The sequence below is a fragment of the Crocodylus siamensis genome, chromosome 1 (genome assembly GCF_052110815.1).
Source record: "Crocodylus siamensis isolate JL-2025a chromosome 1, ASM5211081v1, whole genome shotgun sequence".
Classification (NCBI taxonomy): domain Eukaryota; kingdom Metazoa; phylum Chordata; order Crocodylia; family Crocodylidae; genus Crocodylus; species Crocodylus siamensis.
The window spans coordinates 209,340,202-209,360,390 of NC_143395.1; the positions used below are offsets into that span (position 1 = coordinate 209,340,202).

General features: G+C 47.4%; 1 protein-coding gene and 1 long non-coding RNA gene across 15 annotated transcripts in view; both read right to left on the reverse strand.

Moving 5' to 3' along the window:
• LOC149873982 (phosphofurin acidic cluster sorting protein 2-like) overlaps positions 1-20,189 on the reverse strand; it is a 205,894-nt gene that overhangs the window by 100,060 nt on the left and 85,645 nt on the right. The gene's annotated exons all lie outside the window — the stretch shown is intronic.
• LOC149873984 (uncharacterized) overlaps positions 13,650-20,189 on the reverse strand; it is a 38,865-nt gene continuing 32,325 nt past the window's right edge. Inside the window, exons 2-3 of the long non-coding RNA XR_016443194.1 lie at positions 16,656-16,868; positions 13,650-14,623 (exon numbers count right to left, since the gene is read on the reverse strand). This is a non-coding gene — a long non-coding RNA (uncharacterized LOC149873984). The remainder of the gene's footprint in view (positions 14,624-16,655; positions 16,869-20,189) is intronic.

Genomic DNA, 20,189 nt, shown 5'->3' on the forward strand with positions numbered 1-20,189 from the left:
GCCTCTTCCAATGCTAGACTGCCCTCACAGTCAGAAAGTTCCTCCTAATCTCCAGCTGCCAGCCAGGAGTCAGGCATTTCTCAACAGATTCTGGCTATGGTTTGAGATCTAGGCCCACTGCTGCTCTCCTGCTAACTGGTCAGATTCATTCTTTTAAACTGTATTAAACCTCCACACTTTACACAGTGCCTTTATCAGTTGTGTACCACGCAGAGACTTGCCCTGGGAGGGCACTGGACCATAATTCATCCTCCTAAAACTGCACCCTGCCAGGAGTGGGTGGCTTGGTGGGGCTCTCAGTGGCGTGGGTGCCCCCAGGAAATGCCAGACCAGTTACCACCCTGGTGAAAGGCCGGTAGGGGTGCCTTAACCCTAGCCCTCACCTTCAGGTGGGTTTGCGTACCATCGGAGGTAGTTGCGAGGGTGCAAGCCCCAAGGAGAAGAAGGGGGCCAGGCACGGCTGTGGCCACCTGAGCCCTGCAGGGGTGCGAGACCCCAAGAGGAAAAGTTGGGGCCAGGCATGGCTGTGGCCACCTGAGCCTACTGGGGACCAAACCCCATGGCCCCCCAGTAAGGGGGCAGTCTGGAGCCCCAACTGAGAGGGGGTGGAAATTAGGACTCCAGTGAAGGGGGCCGAGATCTGTAGCCCCAAGCGAAGGGTGGTGTGGTAGTTCCAAGTGAGGGGGCAGAGTTGTGCAGCCCCCAGCCAGGGCGTAGCCAAGTAAGGGACGGAGATCTGGAGCCCCAAGCAAGGGGAGTAGGCCCAGGTAAGTCATCAGACAACTGAGGCCTAGAGAAAGGGGCAAGTCCTGATCCTGGTAAGTCCTCCACTGCTGGGAGGCCAAGTATGGGTTGAATGCAAGAGCTTAAGTAGTACCACGAACTGCTGCCCCGGGGCGGAGTGAGAGTCCCCTGTGAGACCCTGGGGCACCAGTCGTGGTGTGAGGTACCCCAGCTCCCCACATCCAGGAAGATGGACCCAGAGAGAATGTGGGGCTAGTGAGGCCAGAAGTAGAGTGCTCCCTCGACTGGCCCATGCTGGGGCCAGGACCAAGATGGTCAAAAGGGCCAGGCATCCAAGTGAGGGGCACCCAGAGTTGTAGACTTGGGACCCCGCCTGGCCTTGGAGGTGAGGCCAGGGCCTGTGTATGGCCAAAGGTCCCAAGTGGGGACCTCACCTGAGAGGGGAGCCAGCTACAAGGAGCTCAGCAGCCCAAATGAAGGTGGTGTAGGGCGCCTGAGCAGAGGGATAAAAGGAGGGTCCTACCAGGAGGATTCTGGAGTCTAGTGTGGGGCTGGTGTGACAGTTAACATCTGGATGCCATCTGCAAGGCTTGGGCTGCAGTGCAGGGGAGGAATGGAGCCACAGGTAGCACCCCCTGGTATTGGGGCAAGAAATGGGCAGCCTTCTGCCTTATTTAACAACTTATTAATTTTCCAACCAGTTGTGGTGGGCGAGACAGGCGGGTGGCGTGCCCGGGGGCAGGTGCGAGGCCAGCAATGGCTGGCCTAAGAGAAGCCCACTTCGCCACAGTGTGGAGTTCCCAAGACTAACACGAGCCTACCTGCCTCAGCACTGCTGCAGGGGACAGTGGACCCAGGTCTCTGGCCCCATAGCCCTGGCAGCTGGAGACCCCCTCCGACAGAGCTGAAGGAGCCATAGGTGGGGAGTGAGGGGCCTGGACCTGAGTCCTGGTGAGCAAAGGTGACAGGAGAAGCTCTGATTTTCCATGATAAAAACCCAACAAATCAAATGCCAAAATTTATAGTTATTTAGGATTTATTTTATTATCATGATTGAGGCACTAGTAGGCTACCAAATTGTTTTAAAATTTTAAATATATCAATAAAACATTTTGCTCATCTGATTTAATCGTGGATTTGGGGGTTTTTAATCAGAGAATTTGTAATTTTTATCAGAGAAGTTGTGATTTTTAAACAGAAAACCAGGACCCCAGGTTATTAGTTACCCAATAAAGCTAAGCCAGTTGGAAACGGATTAGATTTCACACAGTGGGGTTGTACTAGATAAACTCAGTTGACTTAGAAACCGATTTTAGGTAAGTAATACATGTTGGGCAAGTAGATAGGTCTGAGATAGAATGGAACTGGAGGAAGCGAGACCAGTCAGGTGTTGAGAGGTAGATATAAAAGTCGCTGCTCTGAACCTACATGTACAGTTCAATTCGCCTAATTGAAAGAGGAGCAAAGAACACCACATGAATGGTTGGCAGCTTACTCCCTTCAGCCATTGGTGTTGATGCCTCTGTGCTTGAGGGTGACCTTGAATGTGTCTTTGTACAATTTCCTTTGCTTGCCCTTTGAGCATTTGCCAAAAGACAGGTGAGAGAAGAGAATCTGGGGAGGAGGTGGTTTTTGGACATCCAGACACAGTGGCCCATCCATCGGAGTTTATTTCTCAAGAGCAAGCCTTTGATGCTTGTGGATGCAGCTTCCTTGAGGATGCTTGCGCTGGTCTGGCAGTCCTCCCATTTGATCCCCAGGATTCAACACAAGCATCACTGGTGAAAGCTCTCAAGGGTTTTAATGTGCTGTCAGTAGATGGTCTAGGTTTCACTGCAGTAGAGGAGAGTGGTCAGCATGACAGCCTTGTAAACCAGGACCTTCGTCGACTTCTGAAGATCTCTATTTTCAAAGACACGTTGTCACAGCTTGAAGAAGGCATCACTGGCACAGTTGACCCAGTGCTGGACTTCTTCATCAATGATAGCCCATTGACAGAGGTGGCTGCCAAGATATGGAAAGTGTTCCACGTATTCCGGAGCCTCCCTGTCTACATAGATAGCATGACCATCTACAAGAAGGGGGACAAATCTGACTGTAGGAACTACAGGGGGATTTCCCTCCTGTCCATTGCAGGTAAGATCCTGGTCCACATCCTCCTGAACCACCTTCATCCCGTTGCCGATGAGATCCTTCCGGAAACCCAGTGTGGCTTCTGACCATCCTGGGACACTGTGGACATGGTTTTTGTTGCCAGGCAGATCCAAGAAAAATGTCAGGGGCAAATTCAAGAACTGTTCCTTGCTTTCACTGACCTGATCAAGGCATTCAATTCCTTAAGTAGTGAAGCTCTGTGAACCATCCCCCAACGCCTTGGCTGCCCACTGAAGTTTGTCACCATGCTGAGACTCCTGCATGATGATATGACCGCCACCATCCTGAGTGGAAGATCTGAAACTGATGCCTTCTGCATCTGGACCACGGTCAAACAAGGTTGCATGATTGTCCCCATCCTCTTCACCATCTACCTGACCATCATCATCCACTTCATTGGGAAGCTTTTCAATCTTGGGCTCTTCTGGGCAAAAAACAAAACTCACCACCAAGGTCATCCATGACCTTCAGTTTGCAGATGATTGCTGTGTGATGGCTCACTCTGCACAGGATGTGCAAGCAACCCTAGACCTCTTCAAGGCTTCATATAAGGGACTTGGCCTGTCCTTGAATGTCACCAAGATGAAGGTTCTCCACCAACCCCCACCCCCCAGCCAGCTGAACATCCCTCACACCATCTATAAAAATGGACCCAAAATTAAGACTCGCACATGCACGTCTCACACTGACCAGAGCAGATGCAAAAATACCCCAGTTCATCAGGACACTTGCAGCATCTTTGTATTTAAATAAGTTCATTCACCTTACACAACCAGAAATTTTTTTTCTAAACACACAAAAACACCAATGGAGAAGCAAAATTGGTGACACGGCTGTCTAGCTTCTACAGCCCCCAGGGGCCACACCAACTGTGCCACATTGATGCTCCCTCCAACCCAGTGCATGCCAACCTGGGTACCCCCCCTCACTGTAGCACTGGATAGTCCTCTCCCCCTGCTGTAATGGGCATCTACAGAATTAGATCCCTCCCCACTGCAACATGCACTCTCATGTGTGCCACTCCCTCAACACTACAGCCCATGTGCTGACCTTCCCTGCATGTGGCCCTGATCACCTTCCCCCTTCCCCAGCATGATACCAGACACACACTCAGCTCCCCAAATGGTCAGGCTGCACTGCCCTCTTGGCAAAGGCAGGAAGGGGCAGCGAGAGAAGGATGGAGTGCTTAGAGATAGCAGCAGACAGATGAGAGCCCAAGGGCCATATATTAACCCAGGGGTGAGCAATTATTTTGCCTGGAGGGCCACCTGAGGAATTCTGGTGAGCTGCTGTGCTACAGGAAGGGAGCCAGGTGGCTGACACAGACTCGGGGGGAAGGGGGTGGAGGGCTGACCTGACCCAGTGCAGCCGGAGTGACAGGGAACCCTCCCTCACCCACTGTGTGTGGCGTCTCCAGTGATGGGTGGACAGGCTGGGGCCCCCAGGCAGTGGGGCTGGGTCCAACAGCAGTGAAGATGCTAGTAGCTGCAGCCAGAAGGAGCCGCCATTATGGGAGCTGCCAGGAAATGGAATCCAGCTATTGCACCGCCCTGCTGTGCACCTAGGGGCAGAGGGTCTAGCCACATGTACCCTGCCACACCTGGGCCAGGCAGGCCAAGGGACCTGCCATAGGCTGGACAGAATCCCTTGGCAAATCGGATTCAGCCTGCAAGGCTATATTTTGCCCACCCCTGCATTAACTTCTCATGGGCTGCGGATAGCCCACAGCCCTAGTGAATTAAAAAAGTTGAGTTTATCAACTGGTTGCTTTCCTGGTTAAAACTGTGTGATGACTAAAGTTAAAAATTCAAACTTGTAATCAGGGCAAATTTGATTTACATCAAATTGATTTAAATCATGAGTCAGGAAGCCTCAATTTAATCACTGTTTTCTACAAAAAGTACATTCTTGTTGTTTGATATAACCTTCATTAAAATATTCCTAAATGGGGTATCTTGTACGGCCTGGCAAGCCTGCTCCCACGATAAGTTTTCCCTTCTACCATACCATTTCCTCACTAGATCTCAAATCAATGGAGAGGGTATACTCTGAAACTTATCCCTCAAGGCTTCTGAAATATTCTGCTCAAAATGTTTCTCTTGTATCTATTGTCCCTCCCTCCTTGCATTTATCATTAGACTCCTCCTCCTTGCCTAGATCTACTCCACCCCAACAATCCTCTATTCATTTAACTTCTTGACACTTTGCATTTTTAAAGAGAGGCAAGGGCTTGACTCTGTGTACACATAACCTTCCAGACAGACAAGAGGGTTGATGGGTAGGTAATCAGGTCTTTTATCTCTCATCTCCATATACTGCTGTTAACAAGGTTGTTATCTCTGGAGACACAAATCCACATTTTGAGAACTGAAACTAAGCATCACAGAGATGCTTAATGGGATCTTCTAGACTGAGCACTGAGTCGCATTGGGCAGAGTGGTTTTCTTTAACCTTTACTAATCTATCGAGAAGCCTCTGGGAACCTCATATGTTTGAGCCCCTAACAGAGTCCATAGCCTGTTGTGACCTATTTATAAAACTTTTTTAGAAAAGTTACATGAACAAACTGTCTCAAATAGTATATAGTTAGAAGTTATAATCCCTATTCCATGTTGATCTCTTTGAGTTCTAACGTATCTTAAATTAAAATTATCTCTCTCTCTCTCTATATATATATATATATGTTTTAAAAGCATCTTAACAAAAAAAAATTTGATTAAATAAAAAAAATCTGATTTAAATTTTAAAAAACTATTTTTTTAATAGTTGATTTTTATCCACCCTGCTTGTAATCCTGATTCTGAGGAGAAAGATGCAACAAACATGACCTTGTATTGGCAAGAGTGAAGCATAACTGGGAATGTAAAGGTAGAGTTTTAAGACAATAAGTATAATGAAATTATAGTGTGCTTATGCATTACAGTAGATAAGCTACTTAAAAGGTAAGGGTGTAGAGAGGGTGGTTGGACACCCTTTCAAGACTGGGGACCCTAAGGGCTGTCTGATCAACACTGTCTGGGATACAACAGCCACTTAGCCAGGTAAGTAACTCATTGCTTGTTAATTCAGGGAGAAATTACTTGTTAATACTTCAGGGAGAGAGGACTCCTGGGATGAGACAGTATCCACCTCACACGGAGAGCTAAATCCCTGTTCTTGGCCTTTAAACTAAGATTGCTGGGGGACGAGAAAACACTGACTGGAGCATGCCCGGGGACCAACATACAAGGAAGCTCTGTAGACGGGACACCAGAGGGCTGCTCTTGCAGGAACGGAGGGAATAGTTCTCCTTCAGCATGACAGGAAGTCAAGGGCCTCGGTAAGAGGACTCAGGTACCTGTACACTAATACCAGCAGCATGGGAAACAAGCAGAAGGAACTAGCCCTCCTGCTCTCCAGTGGCTATTACGATCTAGTAGGGATTACGGAGACCTGGTGGAACTCCTCACACGACTGGAGCATAGCCATAAAGAGCTATGCCCTGCATAGAAGGAACAGAGTAGGGAAAAAGGTGGAGATGTAGCTCTTTAAGTGAAGAAAGAGCAGTACACCTCCTTGGAGGCCAACATCAGCTCCAAAGATGAATGGCTTGAAACCCTCTGGGTCAAGCTGCTGGGGTTGGGGGGCAGCATAGCGAGAGAGATCTAACTGTAGGTGTATTCTACAGACCACCAAACCAAGGTGCGGAACTTGATCTTGAGTTCGCCTGAGAACTAACACAGGCTGCACGAGCACAAGACATAGTCATCATGGGTGACTTCAATTATCCAGACATCTCTTGGGAAGAACACTCGGCCAAGTCGGATCAGTTGTGTTCCTTCCTGACCTGCATCGAAGAGCTTTTTCTGACTAAGAAGGTGCATGGGCCAACCAGAGGTAACACTCTTCTAGACTTGGTCCTGGCCGAGGAAGACGACCAGGTGACCAACTTAAACATAGAGGGCAGCCTGGGTGATAGCAACCGTGAAACCATTACATTCCTGGTCTGTTGCAAGGCAGATAAATCAAATAAGCAGGCTTGAAGTTTTGGACTTAAAAAATGCAAACTTCAACAAGCCCAGGTCATTAGTAGGGGCTGAAGGGGAAAGGAGTGTATGAAAATTGGTCGTTCCTAATGGACACAATCCTTGAAGCACAAAGGAAGTCCATTTCCATGTGGAGGACACGTAGCAAAAGGGCTGGGAAGCCCTCTTGGCTAAACAGGGAAATCATGGTTCTCTTAAGAAAGAAGAAAGAGGCGCACAGTCAATGGAAGCTAGGGACAGCCCCCAAGGAGGACCATATAGCAATGGCCTGCACTTGTAGGGATCAGATTAGAAAAGCTAAGGTGGTAACTGAACTAAAATTATCAACAGGAATCACACACAACAAGAAGTCCTTCTTTAGGTACGTAGGGAACAGGAGGAATATGAATGGGAATGTGGGGCCATTGCTCAACAACTCAGAACAGCTAGTCACCAGCACTCAAGAGAAAACTAACTCTTGAATGGCTACTTTGCTTCAGTCTTTCACAGGGCCAAGGGAGAAATCACGCCAGCTAGGGTACAGAATAAGCAGGGTTCAAATGACCGCCTTCCTACTATTGCCGTAGAACTGGTGTGTGATCAGTTAAAGAAACTGGACATGTACAAGTCAACAGGACTGGATGAACTTCATCCAAGAGTGCTGAAGGTGCTGGCCAAAGTAATCGCAGAACCCCTAGCAAATCTCTTCCAAAACTCATGGCACTCCGGGGAGGTCCCCAAGGATTGGAAGAGGACCAATGTTGTGTCCATCTTCAAGAAGGGGAGGAGGGAGGACCCAGATAACTATAAGCCAATTACCCTAACTTCTATCCCAGAGAAAATCCTGGAAAAATTCACTGAGAAGTCTATGTCCAATAGGCTTGCAGAAGGTAGGATTCTAAATAATAGCCAGCATGGCTTTGTCGCAGGCAGGTCTTGTCTTACCACCCTCATCTCCTTTTATGATCAGGTGACATTATATACCTCGACTTCCAAAAAGCTTTCGATCTGGTATCCCACAATGTTCTTGCAAGAAAATTGGAAGACTGTGGGGTTACCTGAGAGACAGTCAGGTGGGTAGGAAGCTGGCTGCAGGGTAGAACCCAGAGAGTTCTAATGAATGGATCCGTGTCATCTTGGCAGGAAGTGGGCAGTGGTTTCCTGGAGGGGTCAGTGTTTTTGGTTCTGTGCTCTTCAACATCTTCATCAATGATTTGAATGTGGGGGTGAAAAGTTCACTGGCCAAGTCCGCAGATAACATCAAGTTATGGGGAAGCATAGTAACGCTTGAAGAAAGGCTGCAGATACAGGTGGACCTAGACAGGCTTGCAAGTTGGGCAGACCAGAACCAGATAATGTTCAACGTTGAGAAATGTAAAGTCCTCCACTTGGGGACAAACAATCCCTTGCATACCTACAAACTTGGCAATGCCAACCTGACCAGCACTACGAATGAAAGATCTGGGGGTAATAATAGACCACAGAATGAACATGAGCCGGCAGTGTAACACTGCAGCCAGCAGAGCCAACAATACACTGGCATGCATCAATTGATTCATCTCCAGCAAAATCAAAGAAATGATTCTCCCACGCTACTTGGCACTGGTGAGATTGCAGCTGGAGTACTGCATCTAGTTCTGGGCCCCACACTTTAACAAGGATGTGGTAAAGCTTGAGAGAGTTCAGAAAAGGCCTACCCATATGATCAGAGACTTGCACGGCCAGCCATACAAGGAAAGGCTGAGGTATCTGGGACTCTTCAGCCTGAAAAAAAGAAGGCTGAGAGGGGACTTGGTAGTAGTTTACTGCTAACATCAGGGGAATACACCAAGGGCTCAGTGAACAACGGTTTACCAGGGCACCCTTGGAAAAAACTAGGAGTAATGGTCACAAACTCCTGGAAGACCATTTCAGGCTCAACATTAGGAAAAAATTCTTCACAACTAGGGTGTACAGACTGGAATAAGCTCCCTCCAGAGGTGGTGCAATTGCTACCCTGGAAATCTTCAAGAGGAGATGGTCACCTTGCTGGGGTCACTTGACCGCAGTTGTCTTTCTTGCTTGGTGCAGGGGGCTAGACCCAATGATCTGCTGAGATCCCTTCCAGCCTTACACTATATGAATCTAAGAATGTATTGTGTTTCTCTTTTAATAAATAAGCTTTATAGAGCAGAATTCTAGTCTCTCCTTGTATTTCTCAATCTCAACCCTGACCACACCTTAAACACAACTGTTTAGGTAACAGTACTGTATTCTAATTCACACTATAAAGCTTGAGGCAAACGGTTATGCCCCTCAGAAATTATTTATTTCATCAAGGTCTGTCCCTTTACCTCCAAGATCCTCTGTAAAATGAGAGCAGAAGAACAAACACTCTGGCTGCCACAAGAGGCAAGGCAGCCATCTTAAGGGACCAACAAGACTTCCTGATAAAGTTCTGAAATAAAGAGGGCAGCTTCCCCCCAGGGAGCTTTCCAGGTGAAGCATGCACATGATTACTGCCTGTGTAGCCCTGCTTACTTCAGTGACATTTCTGATGGGCAGATTCAGCTGACTCCGGCTTTAGAAGGCTTTAGTGCAGTCTGTTGTCAATGATCAGTCACTAATCCCCATGGAGGCAGCTGGAGTTCTGGCTCAGAAAGTTATCAGATGGTTATTTGTTGGCTTGCAAGACTCTCAGGGACTTATGTGAGCAACAGAAGGACTAAGCAGATGATACTCAGATCATTCATAGCTGTTCACTTAGAACAGTTGTATGAAAGCATGAAGGCAATTTTTTGAAAGCAGAGTTCTGAAAACCCAGTGAGTTAATTATGCACCAAATCTCAGCCTGTCATTCAGCCACTGATGACACCAGCATGCTGGCACCTGGTAAGGAGTTCCACCTCATCCTGCAATAAGATATCCTTGTTAAGATTCAGCATCACCACATGCCAGCTATCTTCACTGACAGCTGACACTGCAAAAAGCATGCTGCCTTCTGCAGCCACATGCCACCATGGTCTATATTGCAGCCTGAATCCCAACTAAATCAGGGACCTGGACAAAAACTATCAAGACAAACAGACTGTTTTGTGGAGAAAAAAGCAAAGTTCACCATCCTTCTAACAACAGCTTCTCACATAGGCTCCAAGAGTAACCAAAGTTTAACAAACAACAAATCATAAGAATTAGGGGCCTTAAGACACAGTCAACTGCAGTAATTCAACCTGTCTGAAAAGCAGACCCTGTACTCAGACAATATTACACCCACAAATCAGTAGCAATACGCAGTCAACATAAAGGCCTTCTGTTGTGTAGGTATGTGCATAATCAGAGAAGCACTTTGATCCCTCCTGCCTGTGCCTTTGTTGTTCCATCTGAACCTGGATGTCTAGGTTCAAAGCCCTGGTTTCCAATTCAAATAATCTCAACACTGAAAATATTTAACCCCCTCTTTGGTATAGGTAACTACTGCCTCTTTTTTAAAGCCAATCAGAGAAATGTAAGCATTAGGGAAACATTAAGCAAAAGGCCTGTCTATACACAGCACTGCACTTGTTAAATTGAAGTTAAATCAGATGAATAATGTTTCTTTTAGTCTGGTGACAACCATTAAAAAAAAGAGAAAGCAATCTAATTGGGCCAAACCAAAAAAAATTACTCTTAATATTTAAAATGTTTCAATTAAACAAAATTGCTTTGGATCAATCCAAAATATTTCATTTTATTTTCAGGACATTCAACCACTTTCAAAACTCTTTTCCTTTTTTAAAAACTTAGATTAACTAAATATGCCGCTTTTTTCAAAATGTATTCTCTCAAGGGTCAGAAAAAAATATGACATTTCCAAAACAAAGCATTTATTTAAAAAATGAAAAACTGCTTGGATGTTTTCAAAGTTCAGGTGAAGACTTAAGGGTCCTGGACTACAGCAGTTTCATTAAACTAGTAAAAATATTCTTGTAGATGAGACTTACATATCAAAACACCCGGCTATCTACATGGGTACACACTCAGGATAATTAAGATTAATTCACTAAAAATCTGAACTTCATACATATTAAAGTACATTAAACTATGTACTCATATATGACCTTCGGAGAATGAACAGTCATACATGTATGGTGCTTCAAATCCCACATTTATTTGAAAGACTTAAAGCGGAGAATATAACAAGTATTCTCCAAAGGCTTTTGAAGACCCTTCTAAGTGGAAACGGAAGAGCCTTATAGGCATCTGACGCCTCAGGCTTCTAGTCTGCCCTTTCTGCAATCAGCTGGTCAGTTATACATCAGCAGCGTTCCCAACAGAACTGGAAAATGGATACTTCTCTTCTCATTCTGCAGACTGAGTAGTTGCATGAGGTACTAGCTCTGTTATGCAGATCACAGTGCATTTTTCACTTATCCAGCCCTGCTTTCTGCCTTATTCAAGCACCTCTGCCAGCTGGCACAATGATACAGCACAGAGGCTCAAGACTGTCAAGACGCTTCCTTAAGCATGCTTTATCTGTCTAAGCAAGGTATCTCAGGAGGAAGAAATATAGGAGACTCCAAGAAGGATGGTCTTCTGTGGGATCTACTTGCAGACAACTCCTGAACCAGAGACATGAGCAGTAATTGGTAGGAGTGGATAGTGCTGAGGTTCACAAGCAGTGGCAAAAGAACTTCAGAATGAATGCAGTGAAATTCTGTGAGATCTGGGGCAAGCTGTCCTGTCATTCTAATGCAGCAATCTTGTCAGTCAATCTTTTCAGGCTCAAGGCAGTCCTTAAAAAATGCTAGCTCTTAGCTTTCACCCCTTTTATTACTACAAAAAAGTTATTTTTCTGTTGCACAGAATTCAGAAAGACCACAACAAATCAGAATGTTTTCAACACTATGGATTCCTTGAAATCTCTGGGTTTAATCTTGTAAATCATGCATGGGTATTTGCACATCTAAGAACATGTCTACATGAGCAAGTGCTGTAGGGTGGGTTTACTCTAGAGTAAATTACTCTAGAGTAAACCCACCCCAGGCAGGATTCTACATGTGGTGGGTGCAGAAGCAGATTTGTTGCTCCTGGCAGCAGCCTGCTTCCACCCCCTCCAGCCCTGCACCAGCCTCCTGCAGCTGCTAGGGGGAACGGACAGGGAGCATGGGGCCCGGATACAGCAGTCTCGTGGTGGGAGCTGGGAGATTTCTCCCTGCCCCCCCCCGGAGCTGCCTGCCCAGAGCCTAGGTGGAAACAATGTACCCCTGCACCTGTGGCAGGGAGCTGCCAGCCCCAACTTCTGGATCAAGAGCAGAGGGCTTGGAATGAGCTGCAGGGCAGGGTCAGGTCCCAGCTCTTTGCCCCGATCTGCTGGTAGGGCAGCCAGCAGTGAGCTCTTGGCTGGGCAGGACTGGCCAGGAACTGTCTTGGTCAGGGGCTCCAGGCTGGGTGGGGAACTCTCCCAATGCAGCAAGCTCCCAGCTCCCAGCTCCCGCTCTGTGATGGCAGAGCAGGGGCTAGGAACAGGCTGGGAGCTTGTTTCCAGCCCAGGCTCCATGATCTCAGAGAGGAGGCTGGGAGCTCCCTGCTGCCAGGGCAGGAGGACATTGTCCCCACAAGGGCTCTGGTGGCAGAGCCCACCCTGGCAGCAAGCGTTCACCTCCTGCTGTTCCACTGGCCAGAGGTTTGCTCCCAGTCAGCATGGGTGACTGGTGCCTCCTGAGTCTGGGAGGACACCTGCAGAAGCTGGCGGTGGCAGCAGGGACAGAGCTGGTGAGCACCTGTCCTGGAGAGCCATCGGGGGGCCACATGCCTCCCCCCCATCCCCCGTGTCCCTCCTACCAGTCACCTATGCCTGTCACCCTTCTACATGTGCCGTACTGCACAGTAACTAATCCTGAGTAAATATGCTACTTGCCATAAGATCTTAATAGGATCTTATGGCACCTCAGTGTGCCACAGTACCCTGGTTGAGAATCACTGATGAAAGTCACCAACATGAGAATCCCCGGAAGTTTTGGGAAGAGGGTGGAAAGTGCTATTTCAAAGTTAGCAATCCTCAGTAGCTTCCAGTTTGACACCAATCCCTTTGGTGTGGAGCACCCCTGGCTGAACTAGCACCAAAGTTTCTCAAATCCTACAACGTATAAGAGAATATACCCAGATCTGCCAACAAAGTGAGTCCGAACTGCACTGGGGCTTTAAATAACATACACAATTCTGTCCTGTGCCCAAAATACAGGTGCTCAGAGGACATCAACTGCAAGAGATTCTTTTCTACAAGCAGGTAAGGTACATGACAACAGGGTCTTCAAAACTTCAGCCTACTGCCCCTGGTAATGTCAGGATCATTGGCACTTCCAACATAGAGCTGTAAAGGGGTGACTACTCCCCCGCTACTGAGAGACCTACTCCACATGCTCCTGTCATGGGGTTTCCCAGCATTCAAGTGTCCAGTGTAAGAGATTTTTACAACAGCTGCTCAGGTTTTAGTTATGTGATACGTGCTTTCAGGTACCTCAAGGTTAAAGTGGGAGGAAGGGCACCTTAAGAACGCATCTGGATGCCACTGAGTGGGACCTACCCTGGATGATCATTTCAGCCAGTGCGCTACATAATAACTTCCCAAAGGCTTGTCAGGCTCAGGCTCTCACTCAACACAATCAATGGGTGCAAGGCTGCAGGGCAGAAGAGGGGCACCTGAGTGTGAAGTTCAAAATAATTCAGTCATTTCTTTTTTTCCAAACAGTTTCTTTATTAAATAACTACAAACACTCAGGGCTATATTACTAGAACAAAACAAGTGCTTTGTAGCGGAGGTGGGGTTGCAGGCAGTTTCTGAAGTTGCAGGGGAGGAGGGGTGTCCTGACAGTGTCCTGCACGGTTACCTTTACCATGTCACCATGGATGGGGAAGGGTCTTCAGCGGTTGCATGGCAGAGCAGTATCCCACCACAGTATGCAGAGGGATGAGCTCCTCTTCCCACACCAGCACAGGCCAGACCTCTGTGAGGTAAGGGAGAGCTGCGCTCCTGTCCCAGCATTCCCAAGTCTTCTTTAAAGGTCTGTTCTCCCTCATGGGCTGCAGAAGAGTGCCTTATGACTATGGAGCCTTACAGTTGAGAAGGCAAGTGTGTGTGGGAGGGTGGAGAGGGGGAGAAAGGTCAGGGAAAGGCTGGCTAAACAACAGGGCTAGGAGTTGGTAGACTGACGTCTGCTTGTGGAATGGGTGGGCTCCAGGGGAAAAAAGCCTGGGCATGAGACAGTGGAAGGTAGGGGCCCTTGGTTTGGAAGACACTAAGAGGGTAGAGGTAATTCTCCAGGGCACAAAAGTATGTCCCTTTAGGGGAGCTTACTTTGGATAGGGGGGGAAAACACAACACTGCATAGATGTTCTCCATCTATCTGTTAAGAAGGGCTATGACATACTGCTGGACTTTTCCACTAGGAGGTTCTCCATCAGCATCTCCACAGTCTGCCTCACCATGCCTGCAGCCTCCCTGGTGACCTCAGTGTTGACACTTCTGGAAAATCACTGTACGCTTGGCCTGAGATATCCCCCTCCTGACCAGATCAGCACAGCAACCTTGGCAGTACTCCATCTAGGGACACCATTTTCCACAGCCACTGCTTTTCTCTCCAATAAGACAACTAGATCTCTCTCTTGTTCTTCTTTGCCCCAGCCTAGCTACTTGCTCAGCTCCAGTCTTGAGTAGTGACCTTGGGACTTCCAACAGTAGCAGTAGGAACAACTGCAGGCTGACCCTGAAATAAGAACAAACAAGGTATTTGTTAAATGTGTCCAACTTAAGCATAAACTCCCCAGAATTTTTTTCCATACCATCTTTTTAGTATTCAGTCAGTCCTGGCTCCTCTCCTCAAACTGAGATCTCTGCTTCCTGGATCTTTTTTTCTGACCTTCAGGTACCAGATCCACCTGGAGAGGATGCCCTACACTTGGGCTGCCTCAGGACCCACCCTGTGTTTTTCAGGTAAAGGGAGAGAGTGGGGAGCCAAAACTGATCCCAAAACCTCAGTGCTCCTGAATTTTGCAGGCTCCCAACATACTTGATGATATAAAACTCTCCCTACACACTGTCATCAAAGTGCTAAGAGCTTTTGACTACAGCCAGGAAAAGACCTTCACCCTACACTACCCACTGCTTGAGAAAATGGTCCTGCCACAGGACCCTGAACAATGGCAGGGCTGCACAAGCCATGGGGGAATCTATGAGATGCAGGGGCAACCTTCTTATATCACAACCAGGTTTCAAGAATACCTCCCAAAGAAGTACGTGTACCTTGACCCTGGTGCTAATAAGGCACTTTATTTTTCCCTTGAATGAACCAGCTTTCTAAAAACCTCAATAATTTTGAGGTCTAGTGGGAGAAAGGCTTTCTGGAATATTCTGCTGTTTGCTGCCTGCCCCTTTCTGAAGTTCCCCTTAAAGGGTTTCCTCACAGTCTGAAACATTTTGCCATTTGCTGCCCACAGCTTCCTGAAGCTCAAACCCTCTTTTTACCTGTATGTCACATCTGAACAACTGCCCACCACCATCCTGATCTTTGCAAAACTACTTGCATCACACAAACTGCATGAAAGCACCAACTACTGGTTTACTGCTCTCTTCTTTAAACTTCAAATCCTGCTGTTCTTCAGATTTTCCCTGGCTAAATGATGCAGTGTGTGTTTAAGACTGGCAGATTTGGTAAAGTTTTACTAACTGTTAAAACTTGTGGGTCCAGGCTGCATTTACCAAAAGTTTTAAGCCACCTGGTCACAATTCCAAACTTTCAATCCTGCTGCCTTGCTGAATCATTCCTGCTTTTGCTAATACAAAGGCAACTTTGACAAAACTATATTGGGGGTGGTCTCCCCCAGTATGCCTTCCTGGGTTCTAGGGCAAAGGAATGTCTCAGGAAAATCTGCAGAGGCCCTGGGACCCTTTGCCAGGTCTGTGTGTATGAATATGTGCTTGGCATCTGTCCAGGGGGGCAGGGAGAAAGAGCAATATCTTTGTCACAAGCATCTACACTCCCCTCTGCACAGAGGTGTCCAGTAACAGAAGAGAGGTAAGACAGGGTGGGGGTATGAATTCCCAAGGTCTTGACAGGCCCTAGATCCAATAGGGACAATGGCTGACAGAGAATGGGATATGACCAGAAAGCACTGAGCCACAGTTGGCGTGCTGCCCAAAAACAAAGAGGTGGTCAGGCTGTATTATCCCCTTAATGGAGTAATGCAATGGAGTGTTAATGTGAACAGCCACTAAATGGATGACTTGTCAAATGACACTGAAATCCCAAAACAGCAGTCTCTAAATGGCCTACAAGAAATTTCCAGACTAGTCTGAGTTATTTCCCTGTCTCCTCCTTACACACAAATACATTCCCTTCCCTACCCCACTGTTCAGCACATGCAAGGGCTGAATGGGAGAAGTACAAACTGAGTGTGTAGTCCTTAGTCTGTGACTGAAACTAACAATGCACTTTCCAAACAGCAGACTACAGTGGGTTGTAAGACCTGGACTCTCCTCACAGTCTGAGAGAAGTTTCCAGTGGTCACAATTATACCCACCTTTAACACATGAAAGGGATAAGGAGGAGAGGTGCAAAGTGGCTTCTGCACCCCTCAGGCTGCAACTGAAGCTGACATTCTCAACAACAGAACTGGGCAAGCTGCCCCTCAACAGAGCCAAAAGCAATTAGCAGCTCCACACACCTGACCCCCGGCTCCCTGCGGCCAGTTGAAGAAAATGGATTAGCGATGCTGCCAGAATGCAGGAGTGCTACTCACCAATGGGTTTGGTTTCCAGGTGTCCATGCGTTCCTTCCAGGTGACTGGAGCCTGGGCAGGGTTGGCTGGTCCTCTTCAATGTCAGTGCTATATGAGCTGTCCTGCCCTGAGAGCTAATACATTTCCAGCTCAGCGATCCAAAAAGCATCATCTTGGCCCAAGACTTGGGCCAAAGTATCCTCACAGCCCTCCTGGTCCATGAAACCCGAAGTCCTGTGGTGCAAGTCATTCACATGGGGGGGGGGGGGGGGTGAGTGAGTGGTCAAGAGAATTTGTGCCGTTTTCAAGAAGCCCTAACATTAGGAGTGTGTCACAGAGGGGTCACCTCACGGTCCAGCAGTGGCAAAGCACTGTAGGATACTGGTGGACTGACCAACTCCCTCAAGCTTTATGTGGAAGACAAACTTAACTTGAAGCTTTTCACTGTGTCGCCCAGTTACTTTCAATATGATTCCAGCTTATTTGTAATCTTAAACCCTTTACATTATCTGCCTGCTCATTAAAGCCTGTTAAATCTACTTAAAAATGCTATAATTGTTGTATCTGTCTGCACCCTTAGTTTACTATACGGTATTCCTCCTAAAATCCAAGCCCCTACTGTAGCTACAGAAACTGAAGTACTACAGAAACATTCAATAATTTCCCCAAAATTACAGTTCAGTTTTTCACTTGCATGCCTTGAATCTGGCTGTTTCCTTCATTAAGCAATACTTGTCCACTGATTAACTAGGAGTTCCAAGCCACAAGACTTCAATATTTCTGGGATGAAGTAAAGGTGCACCGATATATCGGTCACATATCAGACTGGCACCAATAAAAAGACATTAACATTACTAGCAATTAGCTTTTTCAGCTGGTATAGCTGATAATGTCACCGATAAATGCCATGTACATGTGCACAGCCTCAGCATGCACACGGTCAGGAATGCAGCCAGGCAGCTTGGAGAGCAGTGTCTGGCTAGTAAGTCTGTGGGGGGGAAGGGGTGGGGAGGGGGGAGTGCAGATTGAGGCCCCCACAGTGAGGGAGGGAGTGGGGCAGGGGCAGGCACTACCTAGCCAGGGAGTTGAAAGCGACTCCAAGACCAGAAGCCGTGGGCAGCTCATCCAGAGGGTGCGAGAGGGATGGGGGTGGGGGCAGCTCCCCACCACTGAGCACACCCCTGGAAGAGGCATGGGGGGCATGTGCCCCTCCCCGATTTGTATGCAGGGCGAGGGTGGGCTGCCTGCCACAGGGTCGGGGCCAGGGGTTACACTGACCTCTTTCCCGCGGGGGGTTGGGCCGGGGCTGTGCTCAAGGGGGGCAGGGGAGGGGCGGGTGGTGGCAGAGCTGGGAAGAGTGGATGTGGGGTGGCTACAAGGAATTTTGGGGTGGCCGTAGCCCAACCTGCAGCTCCCCACCCCCCGTAGTCACCTGCCCAAGATCCGCTGCCACCTGCCCCACCCTCACCCAGCCCTAGCACAGCCCCAGCACCCCCACCAAGAAGAGGCTGGTGCTGCCTCTGGCCCTGAGCCCGTGGGCAGTCTGCCCTCACCCCACACAGAAATCTGGGGGGCACATGTCCCCCATGCCTCCCCACCCAGGGATGCACACAGCAATGGGGAGCTGCCCCCCTTTCCCACCCCCCAGATGAGCTGCCAATGGCTTCATCCCATTCCCGGTGGGGTCACATTCACTGCCCTGGCTGGACAACACCTGCCCCTGCCCCGACCCTACTCCTTCCCTCACTGTGGGGGGCCTCATTCTAGCCCCCCACACCCCTTTTCCCCACAGATGTACTGGCCAGACTCTGCTCTCCGGGCTGCCAGGCTGCATTCCTGTAAATCAGCTATTGGCCAATATGGCTCATTAATAATCCGCCATTGGTGTCGGCTAAGAAAATCTTTATTGGTGCACCCCTAGGATGAAGTGGTAGGTGAAACAGTTACTGAGCACATACACTGTAGCCTGAACAGTCAAAGATTTTGACATATGGTAAAAATTGGACAATAGGGAGGAGTGACATGACTACAGCAGCAAATGTAAACAATAACGTTTACTGTAATATATGCCTATAAACTACCTCGACACCAGTGAAAAGCAGGGAAATAGTTTACATGTAAGCAGGACTTCTCATACAGTTCCTGTGTAGGAACCGTATATGTGAGGAAATGAGAAGATCCCCTGATGAAGGGAATGCTGGGGGAGACTGGACACTGTTCTCATGACTGTGTTCTATCCTGGTTAGAAGTAAAAGAAAAAAACCCCAAAAGTCAGGAAGCCTACAATGCAGTTCTCTATTGTCCTGCAGTCACCACCGAGTCTTGTTTGTCACGTATTTGCTACATCTAACCCAGGTTTCAATAAATCAGAACATGTTGTATGGAGACAAAATCTATTACTTGTAAAATGAGCAGTATAGAAGGCTAATAAATGCTTTATCACACACTAACGTGGGCAACCAGGCACTCTCCCCTACAGGGAACGGTATGTTGTGCAACCTGCGTTAGTATGAGTAGCTTTCTTATACGGCATCTTCTACAGTGTACTCCTTTTAGCACTGTTCATACAAACTATTGCGGTATAAGACCAGAAGAGATGAAATATCAGGAAGGCAGGTAGGGCGGGGATGAAAGAGCATCAGGAACAGAAAAAATAGAACAAAGGAGCATTTTCTGACAGCCATGGACAAGAAGCGCCACTTCTAAAGAGCAGGAAGGAACAAGAGTAGAACCATCTGCCCTACATAAGCAAATCCTAGGGGCACGGTACCTACCTTTGGAATCCACACTCTCAGATTTGTCATTAGTGGGTCATTGTTCTACCTCCTGGGCTTTTTGGGGCACTGCAGTCTTAAAGTACATATTGTCCTGCACACAACTCAGAAGCTGCATTCTTTCCCCACTGTCTTACAACGAATGCTTTTCAGGCAGCTGTGCAATCTGATGCATATACAAAGCTGGCTATTCATCCAGGATGATAAACTCATTCTTCATCTCTCTCGGTGCTTGGCCCACACTCTGTTAGAGTTTCATTAAAACTTTAGAATGAGAGACATAAGGAACACTGTAAAAGGCTTTCCTATTTAATCTGCTCTATAACAACCCTCCTCCAGAATAAGAATGTGTGCGGTTATGAAAACAAAGCCACCCTACACCTCAGGGAGGACAAAAATTATTTAAATAGAGTTTATTTTTGAAAAAAACATTTAAAATTAAAATGTGACACTAAGGCAACTAATATTTAGGCCTTCATTCAGTATAGCATTATTTAATTTATATTAAAAAATAACGCACAGTACATGTGTCAAAGTTTTAAAAAAAAGTCAAAGCCACCTAACTAGGGAAAGTCATTGGCTAAGCATCTGGAAAAAGCTTGTTATAATGCTAAACTTTTGACAGAAGTAGCTACTTCTACAGGTGGAAAGAGTAGCTTCTTCATTTTATTGCAACTGTTTTTTCTTTCAGAGCTGAGCAACTGACTGGAAATAGGAAGAAAAAACACAACAGAAAAGCTTGTTTTCCACTTCCAATTTATGAATAAAGATGTTTTTCACC